The 23,955-nt window shown below is 39.4% G+C and overlaps 1 long non-coding RNA gene across 1 annotated transcript in view; it reads left to right on the forward strand.

The window, feature by feature from the left end:
• LOC148223044 (uncharacterized) overlaps positions 1 to 23,955 on the forward strand; it is a 99,187-nt gene that overhangs the window by 17,111 nt on the left and 58,121 nt on the right. The window contains exon 3 of the long non-coding RNA XR_015805190.1: positions 12,639 to 12,730. This is a non-coding gene — a long non-coding RNA (uncharacterized LOC148223044). The remainder of the gene's footprint in view (positions 1 to 12,638; positions 12,731 to 23,955) is intronic.

The raw sequence follows: 23,955 nt of genomic DNA on the forward strand, positions 1-23,955 counted from the left end.
GAAAATCTGAGATACATTATAAACCAATTACTTTCTTTTTCCAGAGTTAATGGGACAATTTTAAGTGAATTTTTCTTCTAAGTAATAAATTTGTTTGGGGATTAACGTTTTCTTTTTGCTTAGGTAGAACATTTATTCCCCAATGATGAAGTGCTTTGATCATTAGAATAAGCTGCGACCACAGTGCTATCACATTTTCTATCATTTATTCAAGGTTGTTGAAATAAGACTAAACCTCTTATGAATATTAAGTATTCAGACGTGGGATTTTTTTACTATCTTCAAACTAGTTCTATTAAGGAAAATGAGGAAACAATGACCTTACTTTGGTCGATCCTTCTGTATGTAAAGTCAAATCTCGCCATTGTTCTTTCAGATCTGATGCCAAAACCCAGGGAGATGGAAATGGAAGTTGTGGGGGTAATTTGTAACCTGAGGGGTCTTTATCTGACTCCTTCATAGGTGAATGCCAGCAGGTCAATCTACCAGCAAAGAGAAGGGGAGAGAAGAATATGGGCTACTCTGAACCAACCCCATTAGGTCACCAGTTTTCTGAGGTAAAGTCCAGAGCAAAACACAACCACTGCAACAGACCAGGGCAGGGATGGGCCCAGGATGATCCATTCTGCTTTAAACCACAGCCTGTACTCACTGGGGAAAATAGATGTGCTCAGTCCCAGTCAGAAGGGGACAGTTTATGTAAGTAAAAAGATGCTTTCAAAGTATAATAGATCAATAACTTATTGTCAGTCAATGAGCTATACACAAGTAATGAAACATCTCCTACATTATGTGTTTATGTTTCTAAGTATTTATGTATACAGTATTCCATTTTCACTTCACTGCATATCATGCAGCGATATTTCCTCAGGCATCTGCCTTCTGCCTGAAAATTTCCAGGGTGGTGAGAAATATGTGAGATGAAGAAATAGAGCTCTGCTGCAGGCCCTGAAAAAAAATAAATGTTGAGCAGCTGAAGTCATGTGCCTTAAATCCTAGGTAGTGGAGTGGCTGCCCACAGAGCAATAGTTAGTTGTCATGTGGTGAGAGATGGGAATGGCTTGTTGAAGTGTGTGTGCTCACCTGCTGTGGCACAGCAAGCAGAGAGTGCTGCAGGGTCCAAGTGCATGGGGGCCCTGGAGCAATGCTCCTGTGCTGGAATCATGGCCCTGAATCCTGGCCAGTGCTCCGGACCACTTCCAGCCGGGGCTGTACCTGAACAGTGAGGAAAAGCCGTGGTGATTTCTGTGCAGATGCAGAGGGGTTTGGCTCATACCTGAACCAACATTGGACTATTTCTAAAGTGCACTGGAACCCTTTGAGGCAGCATACAGTGATAATTATACAAGTTAAATTTCCATACAATATCATCTTTACTGTGAATAAGACTTGGGAGAATAAGACAATTGTTGGCTGCTGCAATTTCTCCTTAGTATAGTAAATAATTAATCCTTGAAAAAAGGTGACTTTTTTTGTAATCTATGAAAGGGACTCTGGCACTATTTCGTCTATCTGCAAATATTTAGGAAAACAGGGTCTGTGGGTGGGAATGATGGGAATGTATGCTGTTTTATATTGATAGTGCCTTGCTGGGGTGGCTTGATTAAATCTCTTAACAAGGGCATTATTATTTTCTTTGTAGAACTATGTTTTTGGAGACATAATTGTTCTTTGGCAGGATTATTTTGGATTATTTCCTTGCTCTTCTATTCAGCATGTACTTCAGCAGGGAGTTGAAGGTGAGCCACTAGTGCTGTACACCTTGTCCTGGTTACTCTTGCAATTACTCTTTTGGAAGGGTGGAAGTGCAACTCTGTGCCCAGGGGGACATCCTGAACTGGTGTGTTATTTTGGGATCAAATGTGGTGCTTCCTTCTTTCCTTCTCCTTCCAGACTTCACCAAAACCAGCCTTTCACCCCCAGAGGAGAGGTTTGGGTTAGCCAGTCTCCTTCCCCTCTTGTGTTGGCAGAAATGGTCTCTGCTGCCACGTGGCTTCACTTTGTGGCTTGGAGTGCCTTCAGATGTGACTTTTCCAGGGAGTTCAGTTCCTCCCTGAACTCGAGTTACTGGTGAGCAATAAACTGTCCGGATCTGGGATTTTGGACTAAACCTGTGGTGGTTTATCCCAAGTTTTGATGGAGCTCTTGTTTGTTCCTACAAACATTCACCTCTAGATTTCACCCCACATAATTGATATAATGTCATTGCTCCAAAGCATGTAATTTACTCAGTAACAGCCCCAATTACTCAGGGGTTACTGACTTTGTCCTTTTAAAATGCATTAGCTACAGGAATTGCCATGACCCTAATTACTACAAATATGTTCATGGATCAAAGACCCTGCAGCCAGACTTCTCCTCCTGACTAATTATCAACCAGAAGAATTGTGGAGCTGCCACAGATTTTTCTTGAGCTACTTTAGTGGTAAGACCATCTGGCAGATATCATGCTCCTTTCATCCTTAGAGGAATGCTAGAATATTTGTGAATTAAGATGGACATGACTTCAGGAATGATCTTTGATCAGCCTAGAAGAAATGGAGCTGGAAAATACTTTGGGATGCAATATCTATCCTATTTTCCCTTTTGTTATTGGTTGTCCCATTGGCACAATGAAATGAAGAGCAATTTTTTTCTTTTTTTCTAATTTTTCAGCAGTTTGAGAGGCCTGACAGTGCAGCTAAGTGTGGCTGAGGGAAGAACCATAAATCATTTCTTGTTTTGGCTATGGTCTTTGCAACAACTTTCTAAATAAATTGCAATTATCTAGAGAGGGGCGGGGAAGAAAAAGGTGTGTTTAAAGGTGAGATGAAGAACATCTGCCTAGTCTGTGTGTACTTTCTGTGCCTCTGACTGTCTCCTGAGGACACAAAGTCAAAGGTAACTTGAACTCATGGGATCTTTTACTGTCCCTAAGAGTTCAAGGGGCAAGGAGGCTACTTCAGGGTGCAGGCGAGTGCTCCAGACTACAAGATATTTCTGTAAATGAGGGGGCTTTCTGATGTGATCATCTCAATCTTTTCACAGCCCTTGCTGCATTTGTTGTCAGACCCTGTTTTGCATCACTAGGAAATAGATTCCTTTACCCACGCAGTAAATTAAAAAAACATACACACATCTACAGAGCCATTTATGTAAGCATTACAAAATTGTGATTGTCAGGAAGCCTTGCATTAAAACCTTCATTCCTGATTAGAAGATGGCATGCTGAGTACTTCAACACACTTTGCACTTCAAATCAAGCTATTATTAGGGCATCTGTCCGTTCATTCTTTCACTTAATGAGAACTGTTCTTTAGAGATGCAATAATGATGCTTCAATATAAAATTTCAGCTAAAAGCCTGATTTTGTTAGGCATCTCCTCTCGAAATAAAACAGTGAATCCTGCTTTTGCAAAGCTTGAATAACACTAAGAACATTGATGTAAATCTGGATCTTGCCATATTCCCTCGAGCATAACTCTGTAACTCCCACGTGGAACTTGGCCCATACTCCATCCCTGCTGGATTAATGTAATGCTGCAGTGCACATGGAATGTGTGCTCATTTAGACCAGAGGATGTAGCCTTTGGGACACTCAAGGGAGCATGCCAGAGAATCATAGAATACTTTGGGTTGGAAGGGACTTTTAAAGGCCATCCAGTCCAACCTCTCCTGCAGTGAACTGGAGCATCTTCAGCCAGATCAGCCCTGTTCATCCTAAACCTGGACTCTTTCCATGGATGGGGCACCTACCATGTATCTGGGCAGCATGTGCCAGTGTTTTACAACACTTACCATAAAGAATTTCTTCCTTCTTATGGTTCAGGAGGAAGACCAGAAAATGCAGGGTTCTAATGCTGAAAAGTCTGTGGGATTTGCTCATCTCCTCTCTTAGTTTTGGAAAAATAATAACATGCTAAGGGGCATTGCCAAAATAGTCCAGAAAGCTGGGTTTCAGGAGGACAATGCAGACAGCAGTGGGTGAAGACAGGGCTGCTCCCAAGACCCGACTGGCCAAAGCAGCCAGGACTCCCTGGAGACAACTTACATGAGACCACATGGGAGCCATCAGCCAGGTTTGGACTGAAATTTCTCTGCAATAACCTTGGGAATGAGCAGTCCTCAGCTTGATGCAGTGGTCCTTGATTTCAGAGCTTTTCAGTGAGCTTTAAAGCCCTGCACTGATGTACTGGAGGCCATCTGGTATGAAAATCTTTTTCTCATGTTCTCAGTATATTTTATCAGCATTACAGCAAGGTCTGCTCTCACCACAATATCAGAGACCTGCAGCATCTATGGCAGTACATTTCTCTGCAAAGAGTGTCTGCTCTGTTTGGCAGTGGTAACATCCACTACCCTTGGGTTATGCTTGGTGGAGTGTTTTGTCTTTTTTCTCCTACCTCAGCTTCTGTGGGAGTATTGCTTTTGTGACAGCTAGCAAAATCATAAGGATTATAGGAACAAGAAACTGTTAAAGGAGTAGTATTTTTGTTTATTGTATTCCTTAATTTGATAAACGTAGGGTCCAAAAATGCATGAACTGAATCTAAAGTCTATCATGGCTAATGTTTTATAAATACTAAGATGGAGGCAGACAGATTGAAAAATTGCTGGAGTTAAACTTACAATTAAGCAAATTCTCTTAGATGCTTTCAAATCTCTCTTGAACATGAGAGGAAGGGGAAATTATAAAGGGAAAACGCAGTTACTTCATTGCAGATAGAAAAGAGAATGTGGTATAAAGTAATGAGAAATAATTTAATATTTACTTTAAATATGTATCTAGACAGTCATCCAGATAATGCTCATTAAAAAAAGAGCAGAGGATTCTTTTTAGTGCAAATTGTTCTTCAACTGTGACTTTTTCAAATTTATGTCACTTGTATGTGGAGAACAATTTATTCTTGAATTTTTTGCAATACCATTTGTATTATAGTTGAAATGCCAATGATGATCAAGGTGTCTTCTGTGAAATGCCAGCAAAACAAAATCCAGGGAGCAATTGGGATGATAGGAAAAGACTCCTGATCCTAAACCAGACCATGCAGATTCATGTTGGAAGGGTATTCTTTGCTCTAGCTCCTCAGTAAGTGTGCAGACACCTGTGCTAGAGTGGGGTCCCTTCATTATTGGAAAAAGCCACTATTAATGTGCACAGCCCCTTGCTTGTGATGTGACTTTAAGCAGATGGTTCTGCAAGACGAGCGAGTGTGGAGGACACTGACCTCTGGCTGCCTCCTCCCTCTGGGTAAATCCGTGTTTGTGTATTACAGATCTCAGCAGCCCAAGAGGAAAACTGTCAATGTGCAAAATTTCATTAACTTGCAAGACAGCAAGACAGTCCCCCAGGCCAAACTGCAAATCTGCAAATCATGGTGTAAGGTAGAGGTGAATAATAAAGTAGTAGAAAAAGAGAACAGAGGGAACAGTACTGATGGTTCCCATCCCTGCTGAGGCTGCTCTGAGTGCGTGCTCTGAGTATCTCACTGAAATACCCAGAACGCAGCTTCGGTTTTGGGTGAGTGGGAACACTCTGGACACAGCTTCTCCAGGCCTCCCTCTGGGCAGGAGATGTGCTGCCATTGTCGCAGCCAAAGACTGCAGGAAGAAAGCTGCAGAAGGAAGAAAAACGTGCTCTATTGCAGCCCTGAATACTTCTAAGAAGAGAAACTGCTACCTAGCCTTGTGTCTGCACTTCTGCTCTGCTGCCTCAAAAAGGCAGGACTGTAAGAGCAGTAAGTGTGTCAGTTTTATAGTACTTTGAAAGTGTGTCTGACATTGTGGTTTCCTTAGAGGCTATGTTGCTGATTACCTGCATTTTAATAATAACGATTTATACTGCTAAGGGAATTCTCTGTGCTTTAAGAAAGAAATAATCTGCGGTTTGCAAGCTTTCTCAGCCTCTCTATCAAAATCCTAGGGAAACATAAGGTTTGAACTTTCATGTACTAAAATCTGATGGAAAAGTTCATATATCCTCTGAAAAATATCACTCTAGAACTCACACTGCTTCACACATTGCCACTGTGTGCAGTGTTTTCCACTCTCTGAAATGATAATAAACAGGGCAAGTTGCTAAGAGATAACATAGCTTACCAAAAGTGTGCAGATATAACCAAATTAAGACACTGTGCACCCTGAAGTTTTCAGGCTACCTTGGCAACACTAATGAACTTTTGATGGTTGAGAGGGCAAGAACAGTTTAAGCTTTTCTTTTTTAAGCAAACTTTGAGCAACCTTTGCTCAGTTTAAACACAGTCCCCTACCTCTTCTTGCTTTTGCAATAGATTTTTTTCTGGGTTGAACTCAATAATGAATTATTTCCTCTGATTCATGGGTAGAAAATCCTTCCACAAGTCTTTTCAGTTTGACACTAGAAAGGAGCCCACAGTGTGGAAATCCAGGCTGAGTCAGCCTTTACACCAGTGAGGGAATCATCCTAATTTCCAATTATCTAAAGCAGTGGCTGCTAAAGTATTGATGCTTCTAGTTACAGACATCAGAAATTAGTTACTGAGGCAAATTGCCTTGCTGTGCTTCCATTTTCAAATGTAATTCCACTGAAGGGACTCTTGGTTTTCTCATTAAGACCTTTTTTCAGAAGGCTGAGAGCTATCTTGGACATGCCGTTCTCTTGCACAATGATGTTTTATGGGGTAGGAATTAAGGAACTCGGAATATTGTGGTTCTGTCTGAGACCACTACTTGACCTCACTCTGAACAGCTCTTCTGCAGGGAGGCTTAACAGGGCCAGCTGATGTGCGTTGGCCATGCAGATTTTTGGCTCTAGTAATGAGGGCACAATGAGCACAGCGAAGGGCTGTGATTACAGGCAGGTTTTGTAGTTGAACTCCAGAGCTCCTGCCTTAAAATCAGTGCAGACAGACCAATTCTGGTGCTTCTAGAACATTAGGAAAGCAGTGAATGATCTGTAGGTATGGCCCCATAAATTAATTTTTTTAACCTTATTTGTGTGCTTCTAGCTTCCTGAATTAGGCACCCAATTGTCTGTAAAATGTGTAAGGAAAAAATGAGAGTTACAAACCCACACTCTGTTGGGCAGCTGCCATATGCTGGTAGAAGCACTGAGTAGGTAAATGTGGACTTAATTTTATCTGCCAGCAGCTCAGATGTCAGATGTGTGGCTAAGGCTCACATTCTGTGTAGCTCTTCTTGTCCAGGAATACAAAAGGACTCACCCCAGATCCAGCATCTCACCCTGCCTGCTCTGAACGTAGCCAGGGCTTGAGCCTGACTCTTGATGAGGAGAGAAATGGGAAAGCTTGGGTGAGGTGCCCCAGGTGGGAGTCCTGCTCTGAGATAGGTTGGGCAGGAATGTTTTGGTTTTGCTCATGTGTTCAGCAGCTCACATGTCCTAGACCAGCATTTGGAGAAGCTTCAGAGCTTCATTTCTTAAGGTTTTTCAACAAATAGGAATGAGAGATTTCTGTGTTAGGCAGCACCTCAGAGATGTCTTGGAGGACCTGGGTACTCACATTTTTCTGTACATCTGGTCTTAGGTCACACACTTTGTTCAACAGCTGTTGTCAAATGTAGTCCTGTACTGTATTGAGACAGGGTCCCTGGTGTTGTGTAAATGTACTGCATGAATATAAATAAGCATAAAGTGCACTTGCACTGCCACAGTTGCACTTACCCAGGCAAATAACATCCTCATAAATCACCTGGAGCTGGCAGATGCTGCTTTGCTCACAGTTACCTGTGTGTGCACGTGATGGGAATGCTCTCCTTCCAGAGGTGGCTCACAAAGGGGTCAGAGACCTAAAATCCCATCAGAGAAATAATTGCTTGTCCTTTAGGGTTCCCGGAATGGCAGCTCCATGGATTCATTCATCCCATTCTAAAATAGACTTCTCAGAAGATTTAATGTATGGGTTTAGCACAAATTGAGTGGAAAGCACTAAAAATAAAATAATAAAACAAAACAAAATAAAATTAATAGCAACAACAACAGCAAACAACAATACTGACAAAATAAGAGGAATTTTGGGTCAATCTCAAATCTGTTAATTCTTCAGAGATATTTCTCAGACACTTTCCTTGATTTATTTTTCCATTTTCCATTTAATATCAGACATCTTCTTTCAGCATCTTAATTAGTCCATCCATAAATAAGGATTGGTTATTATACATTGAAATAATATCATTGAAGTAATCCTTATTATAATAATCCTTATACATAACTTATATATAGTAATTCTTATTATAGTAATCCTTAAATATAACTTTCACCTTAAGAGCAGCCATTTCTTTATTTTGAATTAGTTCGTTGTTTATTAAAATTTAGCTTAGAACTTTTGTGCAATATATGGTTTCAATAATTACTACTTTTAATTTTTTTTACTCTCTTTCTTCATTAGTACTTTTGAAACTTGTCAAGTTTTGAAACATTTCAACTTCAATTTGTACTTTATGATTAAGAGAAAGTCAATTTTGCTTGTAATCCAAACGCACCTTCAATAAAAAAAAATCTCCTGCTCAAGCAGGAAAAATATGTGTGTGGTCACACTATGAACAAACGGCCTGTAATGTGTGTATCTTTAATATTCAAGACATCAAATGTAGAGCAGCATGCAGTTCTTGGTATGATAAAATACCTCTGCTGCACATGTGAGAAAATCCCTCCAAATATTTCTTTTCAGTCTTGTGAACCTCTCTGAGGCTCTTAAATTAGTGAAGAGGTTTCCCAATGGATGGTGACAGAATAAAACACAGATTTGTTCATCTCTCTGGTATATATTCCCACAGAAAGCTGTAACACAAACTCTGGGGATGAGATGCCAGAGAGACTCTCTCTGTCTCTGTTTCTAGTTTCTTATGCTCTTTCATCAAGGGTTTGCAACTGTCACATAGAAAATAGCAGGAAAAAGAAGTTTCGGGTTACTAAAACTTATTTAGTTTTAGGTTCTACCTCCATGCAACTAAAGACATTTATATTAATATGTATTTTTAAAAGCACTCTTTATTTTGATCTTAAGAAAATAAATAAAAATAACACAGTTAAACCCAGAAAAAGGACTACATAAGAATCTTTTTTCATACATCTGGTAGGAGAAAGTGAATTTTTTTTGAGTCATCTGAAAAACAAAATTCTTTGAAAGCTTTTAAGAACTAGGACACAAAAGGAATGATTAAAAGTCCCTAAGCAATGTTCTAGGATTTCAAGTCAAATGCTTTCAACAAATAACAGAAAGTCCTACAATAATAACAATCAATTCAACTAATCATATCCATTAATTGAACTCAAAAGAAAGATGTTGGGAGATATCACTTTAAATTAAAATAATTTAAAAAAAATCAGTTGGGAAAAGAATCAGAAAAGATCCAGGGCTAGTGGGATTCCGTGGACATTTTGGTATGTAGCAAAAGGAGGAACAATATCCAATTCAGAGAACAGAGAAAACATTTTGAATCCAGCTTTAATCCCATCAAAGTCACCATTCCTTCTCGATTTGACGCAGAAGGCTTATTGCTGCTAGATTTCCAGTTCCTTCTGGGAGTGTGATTTGTGGAGACCCTTGAACCATTGGCTTCTAATTCGGAACCAGATTAGGTCTGTTTTGGGTCTCCATCAGATGGGTATGATCCAGCAGCTAATGGAGAGGTGCAGGCAGAGATCATTTGAAAGAAATCACCTTCTTCAAACACCATATCTCCTTTCTTTATCTCTGAGCTCTTGATTTTGGGTACATTACAATGAAGTACAGGACTGGAGCAAAAAACAATCTTTGACATCCAAAATTAGGTGACATAACTTCTCTGGTCAGGAAATCCCACTATAAAGCTTTCCTCCTGGACAGAAGAATGCAGGCTGAGATTAGACTGCAGCAATGATGTTGAGATGATGAACAGGCCCTTTGAATCCTTTGGAGGATTTGCTTGTCATTGCTGCAGCATGTCAAAGTGTTCTGCTGGTTATTTGGAGAGGGCAAGGCTTGCAGCTTTGATGGGACAGATGGAGCAGAACTCAGTCCTTGAACATGTGAGAGCAGGAGTTTGTGGCAGTGACCCCATTCCCCATCCCATGCTCCATAGTGGAGCAGGAGGGGGTACCCTGACTGCCTGGGGGACACTGCAGTGGCCTGCAGCCAGTGTGCAAAATTACCTCTAGCACTGTGGGAACCCAGGGAAAGAGAGCTCACAGGGCCAGAATAACAGTTCTTTCACTCCATCTGGTCCTGGAGGAAAAGAAAGTCCAAGTTAGCAAGAAAAAAGTGATGATGAAAAGGTCATCCATTTATACAAAACCACTGTTCTTGGAGCTCCTGTCATTCTCTCAGTCTTCAGTTTTGGAGAAGAGCAAGATTTTCTTTAAAAACAGAGTTGAAAACCTTTAGGGTCAAAAGAATTTGCAATTGCACATTTCTAATTTTTTTTTCTCATTCTTGTTAGTTTAGGAGAACATAAAAAGAATTTTGTTTAAATATACTTAACAAAGAAATCCAAGTCACCTCAGGCTGGAATTTGAAAGTCTGAATTCAATTCAGATTAATTTCAAAAGATCTATTCATAATGCCTTAAAGGGTTTGTGTATGAGGAATGTTTTTAGTTTTTTTCTACAGTCCTTCCAAGAGCATAAATATCACATCCTTTTTCTTTAGACTGGTGGCCTATTTTCTCCTTGATATATCTTCTCATTTAGAATTCTAAATCTAATGATTTTTTTTTCTCATGCTGACAAAGGGAATAAAAGGCTCTACACTGTTTTTTTTTAACATTTTAAAATCTCAAACGAACATGAAAGCTGCAAGAACTCATGTTAAAAGAGTCATATTAAATAAATGCTACAGCAGGATTAGGTCCTTCTCCTGAAGGCAGAACAAAATAAAATGAAAAAAAGCTCTTCAAATAATCATTGAATTTCCCCAGGTGGAGACGAAACACTGACTGTTATCTCCAAGGCTATTTATATTAGTCAAAATGTTATGCCCTAAGAACCTGAACATCTCAGTCTTTGGAGGTCAAAAGTGGGGTTTTAATTTTACCCTGTGCCCAACCAATGTCCCTAGAAATTACCCAGGGTGCTGACAGCTGCTTATTCAAGCAAGATGCCTAACAATGGAAAAAAACCTCATGTCACAGCCCCCAGTTCCTCCTGCTCCTCGGTCCCCTGTGCTGTGCATCCATCTCGTCACAGCCCCTCAAAATGCTTTCCCACCAGTCTACAAATGTATATTCTTGCTTCATGAATCCCAACCCATGAAAAATAAAAATGACTTCCTTGTGATGTCCTCCTTCATATCTGGAAGTATCCCTTTCCCATAGTTCCTTAGTTTTGTTTTTGTCATTACAACAGTTGCTAACAGAAACACAAGAGTGAAGGTTTATAACAGCTTGCATTTTATTGTCTCATTTTGGTATTTTTTTTCGCAGAGATAAAACTTTCCCAAATTTCCCATTATGAAAAGAAATTTTCCCAGGCTTGGTTATATTTAAAAGCAAAATTATTTGGAAAGTTTGAGTAAAGTTTCATAAGTGGTTTTTAAATGAGGGGAGAATGAGAAGCATAGGAAACTTGGTAAGGTCACAGGACACGGTCCTACTCCCACAGACATCAACAACAATGTTCCCAAAGTCCTCCCAGAGGATCTAGAACCAGGGACAGGGACTGTTGCTCTGCATTCCTTGTATAGGCAGAGTTTCCAAAGAGTCTTGGTGCAACACTGGTGTGAAGTACAAATCCCAAACTCGACAAGGCAACATGACCCTGTACAGATCAGCACATCCTGGATGGACCAGAACGTTAACTGGTTCTTAATTGCACACATGCCCCAAGACTCCAAAGCTGTTTAATTAGTTCTCACTCAGCAAAGCCCTACCCAGTAAACTTGTCTGTTTATCATGGGTGGAAGAAAGTAGAGCATCCATCAAGCCCTTCTTTTGTGTCATTCCATACTTTTGCTTTTTTTCTGATGCATTTTCACTTAAAAAGGAGAAAATAAACCAACCAAACACTACCATCACTAATAATTGTAAAATCAACAACGAATATGTTACTTATCTCATCTTATCTTATCTTATCTTATCTTATCTTATCTTATCTATCTTATCATCTTCCAATAATAATATAGAACAATATATTAATAATGCATATTATAAGATATTATACATTATAAAATATAAAATATATAATAGATAATATAATAAATATATAATAGATAATATATCATATATAACATATAACATATAATATATAAGATATAATATATAATATATAAGATATAAGATATAAGATATAAGATACAAGATATAAGATATAAGATATAATATGTGATATAATATATATAATAATGTATATTGCTTATAATAAAATATAATTTTTTAACTGTTATGGTTAATAAAACCAACCTACTGATCAAAAAAAATTCCCTTGGTCCCAGTGAGGAGATCCTCATTCTTTCAGTCTTTGTGCTGAAACTAAACTTGATCACTCTGCTAGTGATCAAGGAGATAAGTTTGTTTTTGTCTATATCCATGTTATGACAAAAGTCTGTTGCAAAGATAGCTTCATGTTGTATGCAAGAACCCTCAGGATTCAGTCCTGTGTAAATGGCCAAAGTGAAAAACTTTTGGAAATTTTGTAGTCAGTTTTACTGTAACCTTCTCTATTTTTCTGTACTTTTCTTTTCCTGCAGTAGAGAGTTCCTTCTGCCACGTTTTTTCCTATTTTACGATGGGCTCAACCAGCAGAACTGGGGAGGATTATCATGGGACCAAGACTGCAAAGGTATCAATATATATGTGCAAGGTATATTACTAAGTACCCTAATTACTAATTACTAATACAGTTCAAGTGAGCAAATATACCTGATAAGGATTTTGATTAGCTGACTCTTTTCAGATCTATGGAAATCTTTATTTATGAAAATGAGAAACGTGTTGCATCCAAAACTGTTTATTGGTAGCAAGACAACCAAATCATCCCAGAACCCAGATGCACAGCAGGAGTGTGGAGTAAAGACAATATCAGAGTCCCATTTTAAGTAGAATTGCTCTGAGTTCCCTAAAAATAGCTAATTCAGGAGTTACTGGTAAAGCCTTACAGGAACAATGCAGGTAGAATGTGAAAGCACTGCATGAAAATCTCTCCCTGTGGATGCACTTTGATGGAAGGATGCTGCAATCTGCCAGGCAAATAAAGACCTACTACCCCTGAAGATAATTGCTGCTTCAGCCTTCAGCTTCCTCATTGCTTGGATCAGAATCTTTTCTTTGCAAAAGAAAACCCTTCAATCTCATCACAGTGACTTCAGTGCACAAGGCAGAGTGAACTCAGGATGTCTCAGCCATTAAAATAAATAATGTTTATATCTGTTGCATCTCCTTCTTCTCTTAGTTAAATCATTCCATCATCATGAGGAAACCTTGCTTACAAAACATATATTGTTTGTATTGTAAACAAGGACTATGTGTATCATGCTCCAGTATCTTTTTCTCTACACAAACATTTTGAGTAACTGTTTTATCAAGAGATTCTGGCAGGTCTCCAAGAAGGATTCAGGATGGAAGTTAAACAGCCTGAATTGTTACAGTTCAGCAAGTAACATCTTTTTTTTTCCTGGTGGATCATAGAGTTTCTTATTAATTTCTGGAAATAGAACAGTAATGTCTCACACCTGGGTGTCTTGGCATTGCTATAAGAGCCATTAAATTCAGGGAATTGTGTCCATGGACTCCTGATTGGTGTTTCCATCATGGCTAATAATTTTCCTTACTTTTAAGCCTAAAGCCTCATTTGTAGTAGATGAATGCAAACTGTTGCATTGGGTTGGCAGGTGAAAGGATTCTGGTACATAGGCTGTATCTCAACTCTCAAAGACATAGCAGTCCTTTAAAACAAAAGTAATTAATGAGCCAAAATTAACCAATATTCCTTCAGAATAATACATCATTTTCAGTCTTTTCTCTTTTTCAGTCTTTCTGCTTTTCTCTTGCAGTTTCTTCCTTTAAGTGACTTAAAAGGCAGCTTCTGAGAGTATTTTTTTAAAAGGAAGTAAAATTTTGAATAAGGACTTAATGAGGTTCTTAATCCATCTGCTAGTGCCCTCTCCCACCACAACTTCTAGAGAATTGTCTTGCTTAGATTAGTGTCATCTTTCACCACCCTCCCTGTGAGCTGGGACAGGCCATCCCTCCTCTGAGAAAAATGGCTGATGAAATATTTATTCAGTTAAATTATATAAGCTGGAGCCCAGCATGCAGATAACACAGACTGCAAAAAGGATGGGCAGGTGCTTCTTTGGGTTGCAGGGCTGCTTGTAGCCAGTCTCTGAGGCTCAGAGAGACTTCCCTTATGCCAGTCATTGAGAGCTGATGATCTGGGCTGGGGTTTCCAATCTTCATATTTCTTGGGATAACCCAGTGGAGGTTATGCAGTGGATTTGTCACTGCAAGGGGCAGTTCGTGCTCCAGCAGGCTGTAAAGCACAATTAATAAACTGATGGACTCACCTCTCTCTGGATATGCTCAAAGCACATGCATTCTTCATGAATTTTTGCCATCACCAGCAGTCATTGAGGACATCTTAATGACCTGGATACAGTGGTCATTTGACAAAATCTTACGTATCTTTCTGGAGAGAAATCTCTTTTATTTCAATTTTCATCATGGGATGTGAGAATGATTAGGAAAAATGAACTTTTTAATGCTGGCTATTCTCCACCATCATGCTAAAAATATCTGTAAACAAACCAGCCTTTTCCTTAACTCTCACTGACATTTGAGAGACTAAAAATGACAACTTTAATTTCTCAGTAAACACTAGATCTATGGGAGTTGGCAACATTCCCCTTGAAAGGAATTTAAATGAAAAAAGAATCAAATAATTTCCATCTCCAAGGGTGTGATATTAAGGAGATAGATGCCCTCTGTAGATAAGTCTTTGGTGCTGCAGTGTTTTGAGAACTGTCCCACTGAGTTGGTTCTTGCTGGTGTGCAATTAAATATCTCAGAGAGGGAAATTCATGCCACTGCTTTCCTCTGGTGCCATGCAAAGGAACAGCATCTTCCACCTTTGTCTTATTCAGGGAACAATGTAGTGTATTACCCAGAAGCTGAACACACTCTTGCATCATCATGCACGCAGGAATTTTTCTGCTTTCTGTTTACTACTCTGTCCGCTCATGTACCTAGAGAACCAGAAAAGGATCACTGAATACTTCTAATTACACTAATGCAATTTCTTCTCTCAGAGCTGATTTAGATTTCTGCTTTAACTTGCATTCAGGGAGACCAACCACATCATGCTATTGGGAAACAAAAGAGCTGTCTCTGCTTAGGAAAGCAGTATGGAAGCATTTGCAAACCTGTGCTTTCTCAGACTTCAGAAAATAAAGTCATGTCAGAGCTCACCTTTTAAAACAACCTCCAATTCACCTTCTAAAATAAGGTCTGACCTGAGGTTTCTACGTGGGGAAAGAGGGAACTCTGTCAATTCAGTACCTAAAATGAGCAATCATTTGAAGGGGCAAGTGCCTTAAGACCAATCTCTTTTCTTTGTTATCATTATAGTCCACAGGGGGACTTTTTATTTCCCTAGAATAGCTTTCTGTTTGCTCGTGGAGAGGCATAAGAATTCATGTCAGACATGATAGCTTAACTCTACATATTGGTCCATCACACCTACAGCACAGAGATTTCATCAGAGCCAAATGCCTACATAATTGTGGAGCTGGGTCTATATAACTAAGAATGATTTCAGCTATTAACTTCTCCCTTTCTTTTGCTAATTCAAGTGAACAGTGAGAAACATTTAATGCCTTATTTCAGAGCCATGACCCAGTGAAGGGTCATGTCAGCCTCTTGTAATGATTTACCACTGAATGGTGATGGTGTTATTGTTCTGTAAGCCAAGCTTTTTTCACCAGCACTCAGAGTTGCAGTCCTGAAATCTGCAAGAACTGCATGTGGCTGAGAGATAAACTGAATTTAAGGCACAAATTTTGCTTGTGAGTGGGATACCTCAAAAAAATTAACAGAATTGCCTAAATCACTGTGTGCTTCATGCAAGGAGGTTCAGATCTACTCCAAACCCCTCTTACTTTGCTGGCTGTGAGATACAGAAACACCCATTGCCAGCATCCCAGCTCACTTACAGACATCACATGCCAGCCCCTGATGGAATGTGCTTCCTGATGGCAGCCCTGCTGCAGCCTGCACTCCCTGCTGCTCTCCCTTCCTTCAGAAAGGGACTCCTGCTGGGCTGGGGACTTTTGTCAGCTCCCCAGAATCTCAGAGCTGATCCTTGGCCGCACAAGCCTGGCTGCTGGGAGGTTCCTTCTGCCAGTGGAGTACCACAGGATGTGTTGCAAGCTTTCCATGTTAATGGCATAGCATGAGGTTAAGCAGCGGGGGCTGCTGCCTGAGAACCTTTCAAGACACCAGCACTTTTACTTATTTATTCTTCCACTTTTCTTATAAGATCATCAAGAATATTTTCACTGTTCCTGAGAACTTAAGCTTTGCCTTCTTTTATGAGGAGGAGGAGTTGATACCTCCTGCTGCCTCCTCTGACCCTGCTGCTCCTCCTCTGCAGTCACATCACAGGAGTACAAGTCCTTTGCTTCAGGCATCTTTTCACTAGTTGTGCAGGTAAATAGCGAAGTCTCTTTGCCTTTAAAAAAATTTTATTTTATTTTTCCAGATTCCATCACTTCATCAACATGAGACTGAAGTGGCCTCCAAAGTTCTGTCTTTAGACAGAAGATCTCTCTCTACTTTTAGCAGTCACTGAATTCGAACTCAGCATCCATAAACCGTTAATCACTTGCCATTCAGGAAGAGCAGTCGTGCACACTGATGAGATTTGAGATCAACAATTGGAGTGGAGATTGTAGTTGAGGAGAGAATGAAGGTACAGGAGATTTCATAAAAACAAAAGAAAATGTCCATTTACAATGGACAGACTCAGTACTGAAGACCTTGCTTACACACGAGTGTCAAGTTGAATTCTACATTTGATTCTGCTGCCTTCATCTAATGATGCAGTGTAAAAGAGCCACAGTAACCTGAAGGTATGTTTCCTGGGACAAACACCCAATTTGTTCTCACCAGATAACTTCCACAGCCAGTACCAGACCTCTGAAAAGCCCAGAAGAAAAAGCCTCTCAGATCCAAGCAATTTAAATTCAATGAAAGTGATTTGGCTTGCAGCTAGTTCCCTAGGAAGTAATGAAAGAGGTAATTAAAAGACTGGACAACTGTTTTAAGTAAAACATTATTCATTAGAGTATAAACATTTCAGATAAACTGTTTCCAGGTCATGAAAGCCAGCTATCTGTGTCTTTCTATGCATCACTACAGTGACCCAGTTCCAGATGGGGGAATGAGACCTCCTTTCTGAAGGTCCCACCACAGCTGAGAAGGAGGAGAGAGACTTATATTAGAACATGCAGAAAAATCTAGGAAGTGTTGGGATTTTCCTTAACTCACTCATCTCCAGAAATTGTACTCTCCTGTTGCAAGATGCAGGATTCCCAGCCTCTCTCACCTGACCTCCTATGTCATTCTCAAAGACCTGCTCTCAACATTCACCTGGTAAAACAGTGTAAAAAAATAATCCCTCTTCCCTGAAGGAGGTGAATTCTTTTGAGTTAAAGATCTGTGGGATGCTGGGAGAATGCACTGAGAGTGAAAAGAGGAAAGTCTTGGACAGTGGAATTTGATCAGCACCTTTATTTTGAGAAAGCAAAAAATACTGCTGGTGTCAGGAAGAGAGTAAGTCCCAGCCATGGCTAGGACAGTGCTCCAATGGCAGCAGCAGAGCAGGCAGAAAATTGTTCTCTGAATTGAAGTGGGAAAATGTTTACTATTCAGTCAAGGAACCGGGCAATTTGCAACTTCCTGAAAGCTATTTCCCAGGGAAAAAAACCCTAACCAATCACTAAAAATACAAAAAATATCCCTTTAAATAAATTTGCCTATGGGAAAGTGAATAGCAGCAGAACAACATCTGTGCATCAGTGCTCCCCCCCACACCACGGTAGTATTTTTAAAGACTATTAAATGGCATTGTGTAACTACATCTCTGTAGTTGGTTTGAGCACACCCTAACTACCAACTGCATCAGTGCAATCGGCCTCCATGCTGAGATTTGCTAGGTGACAGTAAATCTCTTTTAACCTGCAAATACTGATCCTTAGTTAAAATAAAATAATCTGACCCCAGAAAGGTCACACCTTGAACACCCCAAATGAATCCCACGAAGGAAAATATTTGCTGCCTTTTCCTGTGGAATGAGTGAGGGGTTAGGCATTGCTTCTGCGCTCACAAAATGCCTTAAAAATCTTTTTTTTGTTGAGGCATTGATTCTGCAGCCCAGTCAGTGTGGATAGGACTGCCAGTGTGTCCAAGGGACACAGACACACAGGCTTTGCAGGGAGGAATTGCTTTACTCTCCTTTATAGCATTTGTGGAGTGTTCCTGTTGCAGGTTCTATGACTCTATGACTTTGTGGGTTGGCAGGGTCCTTTCCTGCTCCTTTGACTCGAGGCTGATGCAAGAGAGATTGTGCCTTGAGAAGGAATGGCCTGCCAAGCACTGCACTGTGACTTTAATATCACAGTGAGAGGAATCAGGACTAATCAGGAAATAAATCAGGTTTTCATCATTGTAACTGAGAGACTGTTTCACCTCTGCAAATCAGTGCAACAGTGCGATGGAAACACAATTAATATCTTCTAGAAATTCCCTGGGTGCATCTTTCCATCAAGATTATAGGCAATAAAATTATTAATGTTTCAAAACAATTAAGCCATAATGAAAATTAGTAAACTTTCCTCATCCTTCTGCCATTATTATTGATTAATTCCATCACTGAAACTTTATTGAGAACATTTTAAAGTAGGACAAATATCAGTAAGGCATAATTCAAGTACAGTTGATCTCGCTTTAATGACCAAGTGACATCTTGAGATTCCCTTCCAGACCAGCTTTTCTCCTAATGCATTTTGAAAATTTGTTTTCTCAGCAGTGATTTGTATTCATTTCACATGGGTAGAGATGAGTACACCATCTTCTTGAAATAGGGAAGTCAATCTCTAATGCATTCGGACCAGGTCCATTTTTAACTTTTAGACATTGAGATATTGAAACACCTGAAAAATATCTTACTTTTACATAATGCATGCTACTTTGCTGCTTTTTAACAAGAAAAACTTGCTATTTGATAAGTTCTGGATCTAAAGTACTAATTGTTAAGTAAGCTTAAAGCATATAGTAAAATATTCTTCCTATAGCTCAACATTTTTGCATTCTGCCCATTTTAATTATTCCTTCTTCCCCTTTATTTAGCATTTCAATTGCAGTTCATCTTGAATGACTTAGAGGGAAATACTTTTGCATAAGAGTAAATTATCATTTCCTTTGTGGAAAACAATTTTTCTTTTCTTAATCAAACGCAAACCAAGCAAAAAGCCAGAGAAAATATCTGTTGTTTTTTTCCCATATTCTTTCTGACAAGATGAATTTTTGAATTTACTTTCATTAGGACTTTACATAAACAGAAAAGGAAAATATCTTGTTGTATACAAGTTCTTCGTAATCTTTTAATCACATACAAACTAACCTTAAGTACTCTTCTAAATCTCTATTTGTAAACAGTAGGAAAAATAGTATAGAGAATAGTAAAACAAAGCAAGTTATCTAGCTTTCTTTTTTGTTTTTCTCTGTGTGGCACTTCCCTTCTATATAGGGACTTATGGCCTTGGGTCTGGAGATGCCAGGAGATGTTTGCAAGCATAGGTGGGTGAAGGCACTGTTTGGGTTTATGTTCCGAGGACAACTTGGGTACCTTCTCTGGACACATACAATTCCCCCCAGCTGTAGGTACAAGAGTTTTGGAAAACTCGGTCATGTGCAGAGTGTGGTTGTCCTTCAGAGTCAGTCTCCACATAAAGGAGTTGTGTGCATTGCCAGGCAGGACCCCAGGACAGATGGGGACGTGGGTGGACTAAGGAACTACAGAGGAGTTCGGATTCCTCAGGGGACTTCTGATTTGCCCCTACAAATGTGAACTGATGCTATCTCTCTCTCCTGCACAGAAATATTTACCTTGCATGAAGCATATAGATACAGATAAGTAAAATACATTTCACTCATTTTTTAAAGCCTAAAATCATTAAGAATCATAACACATAAAGTGCATCAGGATCCATTTGACACATTCTTAAGTGAGCTGAATTGCAGTGCTGCCTTTCACAAGAACCTTACTTATAGATTCAAAGGAGAGAGAATGTTCTACCTCCTTCTGTGGAGCACACAGGATTTCATCATGGATTACACTGGTACCTACAGATACTTCTTTGTCCTATTGCCAGGTTACATCTTAGGAAGAATTCAAGGCTGAATCACTTCAATTATTAACAGCCCTATTGTTTTCCTCATGGCTACTGGACACAGTTACCCCATACAAACTCTGCCAAAGATAAGGACAGACATACCTTTTCTTTTCAGGCTTCCTCTGACCTTACCCTTCTCTTACAAAGGTATTTTGTAGGGTGATGGTATGTCTAATTGAATCAAAAGAGGAGTTCTGTTCTTTGGTAGCTAGATATCACTTCAGAAAATCAAAGAAATATTTTATTCATTTTAATTTTAAACTGGATTGCTGTTAAAAAGAATTACTAGCCTTGAATATCTTGATTTATGATCAGATCCTTTCCCAGCTTTGGAAACTCATAAAGTAAGACAAAATTACTGAGGCCACATGGTGCATGAAAGAGTTTTTGCACAGGGAATGACAGAGCTGCCCAGAATTTTATGAAAATGCAGATACTGAGCTATCAGCATGCCTGATTAATTAACACTTGTTTATGTTCTGTTTCTTTCAACCTTATTTCAACACTCTAGAACTGATTCTAATAAAAACCCTTTGAGAGTTCTTTTTCCTTCCACACACTTAACTCATGATTGCAAAAATCATTACCACTTTTGATTATAATCTTTAATTAGCAGGAAAATATACGTGTTGAATTATTTAGTTAGCGTTCATTTTCATCGTGATGTTTTGACAGCTCTTGCATTAATAAATCTTTCATAGACCTGAAGACCCTGCATAGCCTTAGATATAGTTGTCTAAGGCTTTTTCTTAAACACTTTTCCTTCCAAGGACCTTAAAGCACGATGTGCTACCCAGGATTTTTCTCTCCCAGGTGAATTTCCTGATCACTAGCTTGTCTCTTCTACTCACTTTATAGCTTAATGAATTTTTAAGAGCTTTCCTTCTCAAAATGAGAGGAGGAGATAACATCTCAGCACAGCCTGTCATGCAAGAGTGGTTGTGTGGCCTGAGGCCAAATCCATCACTTGTCTGCTGTATGGCCTTCTGGGTTGGTTCTGGGACTGCTCAATTGGATTTCCAAGGAGGAAGACTTTGATTTTAGCTTATGCTTTACAATGTTCTCAAAGGGCCCTTTACCTGCCTCAGGGCTTCCGTGCTTGATCTGGCATCCCATTTCTGTTAAATCCATATTTTTGGTGGGTGAGAACATTGGTTCAGATTCTCAGAAGGGCCTCAACATCTCTGCCAAGGCCTTTAGGGCTGCAGACAGCAGAAGTTAAGGGTGTTCTATGGTTTGATGCATTTATGTAAAGCAAAGCCTGTAAACTGCAAAGACCTTCAGAGGATATTTGGTTTCCTGTGCAAAACCACATGAGACCCAGTGGGGGTCCCTGCCAAGTTGCAATGTAAGAAAAAGGTCTTTTAGACTGGGCCCATACTTGTTATTTAAGGTATAACACTGTTCTGTTGGTTCAGCTCTCAGCTTGCTATCCCAGCCAGCATGAAATGCTGGGCACAGCAGCCAGTGAACTGCAGTTCTGTGCTCTCAAGTTCTCTCACAACATTTGAGTCTATCAAGACTTAAGGCTGTAGATAAGATGCTGAGTTTAAGGTCTAGCCTGATTACTGGCTTGATGTGTTTTTCTATTCAATCTGATTAAATGTCTGTGTCTATAATTGCAAGCATTGCAGGCATTTATTTCTAAGTGAATGTAATTTATTAACTTTAATGAGCAAATAAGCACCTAACCACTACGGAAAGAGATGCTCCCCAAATCTTTAAATAATAATAAATAGTACAGAATCAAAGGAGATCTGAGACTGGAATAATTGCCCCATGTGCCATTATGCCCATACAATAAACAATTTAAGGCTTTTTTAAATGTTTCCTGCCATCACTGTGGAGGAGAAATAATTCTGCATGGTTCATTTGCTGCAGTACTTAGTTTTCTTTGCTGCTTCTGGAAGGAGTGATTTTTATCAGAAAAATGACTATAGCAAGACTGTGTTATTATATGTTTAGTTTCCATCAGGAAATTCTCAATCCAAATCAACCTAGAATCAATGCAGTAGAGGAGTGCTTGCAATGGAATAGCACAATTTGTTCAGAGCAGGGTGGTGCTGACCATCCGTCTGGAAATGGGTGAATTAAAAAAGATGTATGAATTATGCAAAAGTATATTACTAATAATGAACTCTGTTTGTGAACTTGTTCTGAACAAACTGCAGAACTTTGACAGATAACCTGAGACCAAATCATAAAGTTAATAAAAAAAAATAGCAATGAGAAATAGGGATTTCCTCTAGAAAGTTTCCTTTAGACATTTTCTGATTAACCCTCGACCAAATATCCAAACTCCTCAAAAAAACCCCCACAAAATAGCCTAACTTTTTACAAAAAAAATAAGCTAAAGTGAAATTCAGACATTCTGCTTCCAAGAGTATCCACTCAGGATTTTATTATAATTCAATAACTTCACTTAAAATATTTATTCAAATTGATTCTCATGGTTGCCCCTATATCAATACCCTCTACTGAATGCAGAAGTATGAGCATTGATAGAAAAAATAACAAGTAGATAGAGATTCTTAGAATGTTTTGATGTTAATTTAAACAGTTTCACTCCTTCATGTACAACTTGGGTAACATTTATTATTCCTAGGGCCAAATCACTTTTTGAGGCATCCTTAAATACAACATGCTGCATCTCAAGGACTGATCACCAGACTTGCATCCTGACAAATTAATCTTTTCAATTCCTTTTTCAGCGTGTCAACTTTTTATGCTGGTCTTTTCACAAAATGAGTTGTTTATACTCATCACCCTTCATTTAACTTTAATAAGATGTTCAAACTGTGATATTATCTCTTTCTGTAAAGGACTTCCAAGTCTGGCATCTCTGTAGGGGTAGAAAGGATTAAAATGGTATTCCTGACAGCAAAAATGATTAATACAAGGCTCTTGAGATGACACTTTTGTGTTCATTATGTTTGCTGAGGTGACTCAACACAGCATCAGAAATGCAGAAACTATGAGCAGCCTGTTACCAAATTTCTAGTGTCTCTTGCACTCTGGGAGCCCACAAAGGTCTGGGAAGGGAAGGGAACATCTGGTCAGAGCAAAGATTTAATGGATAAATGCAGTATTTTGTTTTGGAAAAGTAGAAAATAAGTGAGTATAACAAAGACATGTCCCCAAACCTGAATCTGCCCCCTAAGCAGCAGTTAAACACTTTGGCTGGTGAGCAGAGCAGAATGAAATCAATTAACATGGCATCAACCCTGAGCAACATGGGAATCACAGGACCTTCAGTAGAGGAGATAAAAGAGAGCAAGGAGGTAAGAGGAGCTTTTGGTGGGTTGTTTCACTTTGGGCTTCATATATTCCATGTGTAAGAGATGTGAGAAGGAGAATTAGCAGTCCTGGGTACACTTCTGAGGATCATTTCTGCTCCTGTTCTGAATCTGACCCTGACTCCCTGCACACTAATCCTGACGCTAATGGCCTGTCATCACCACCCAGTGCGCAGGGAAAATGAGATTCTTAGAGCACTGCCTCCCTGTTTCCCTCCCCTCCTTGTCCATCACACCCCACCAAAGGGCCCAGTGCTGCCTCTTGGTGGTCCTTGGTGTGAGCCCTTTGCCTCTGGTCCTGTTCTGAGCCTCCCCAGGGG

This window comes from Sturnus vulgaris, chromosome 8, assembly GCF_052056855.1.
Source record: "Sturnus vulgaris isolate bStuVul1 chromosome 8, bStuVul1.hap1, whole genome shotgun sequence".
NCBI classification, from domain to species: domain Eukaryota; kingdom Metazoa; phylum Chordata; class Aves; order Passeriformes; family Sturnidae; genus Sturnus; species Sturnus vulgaris.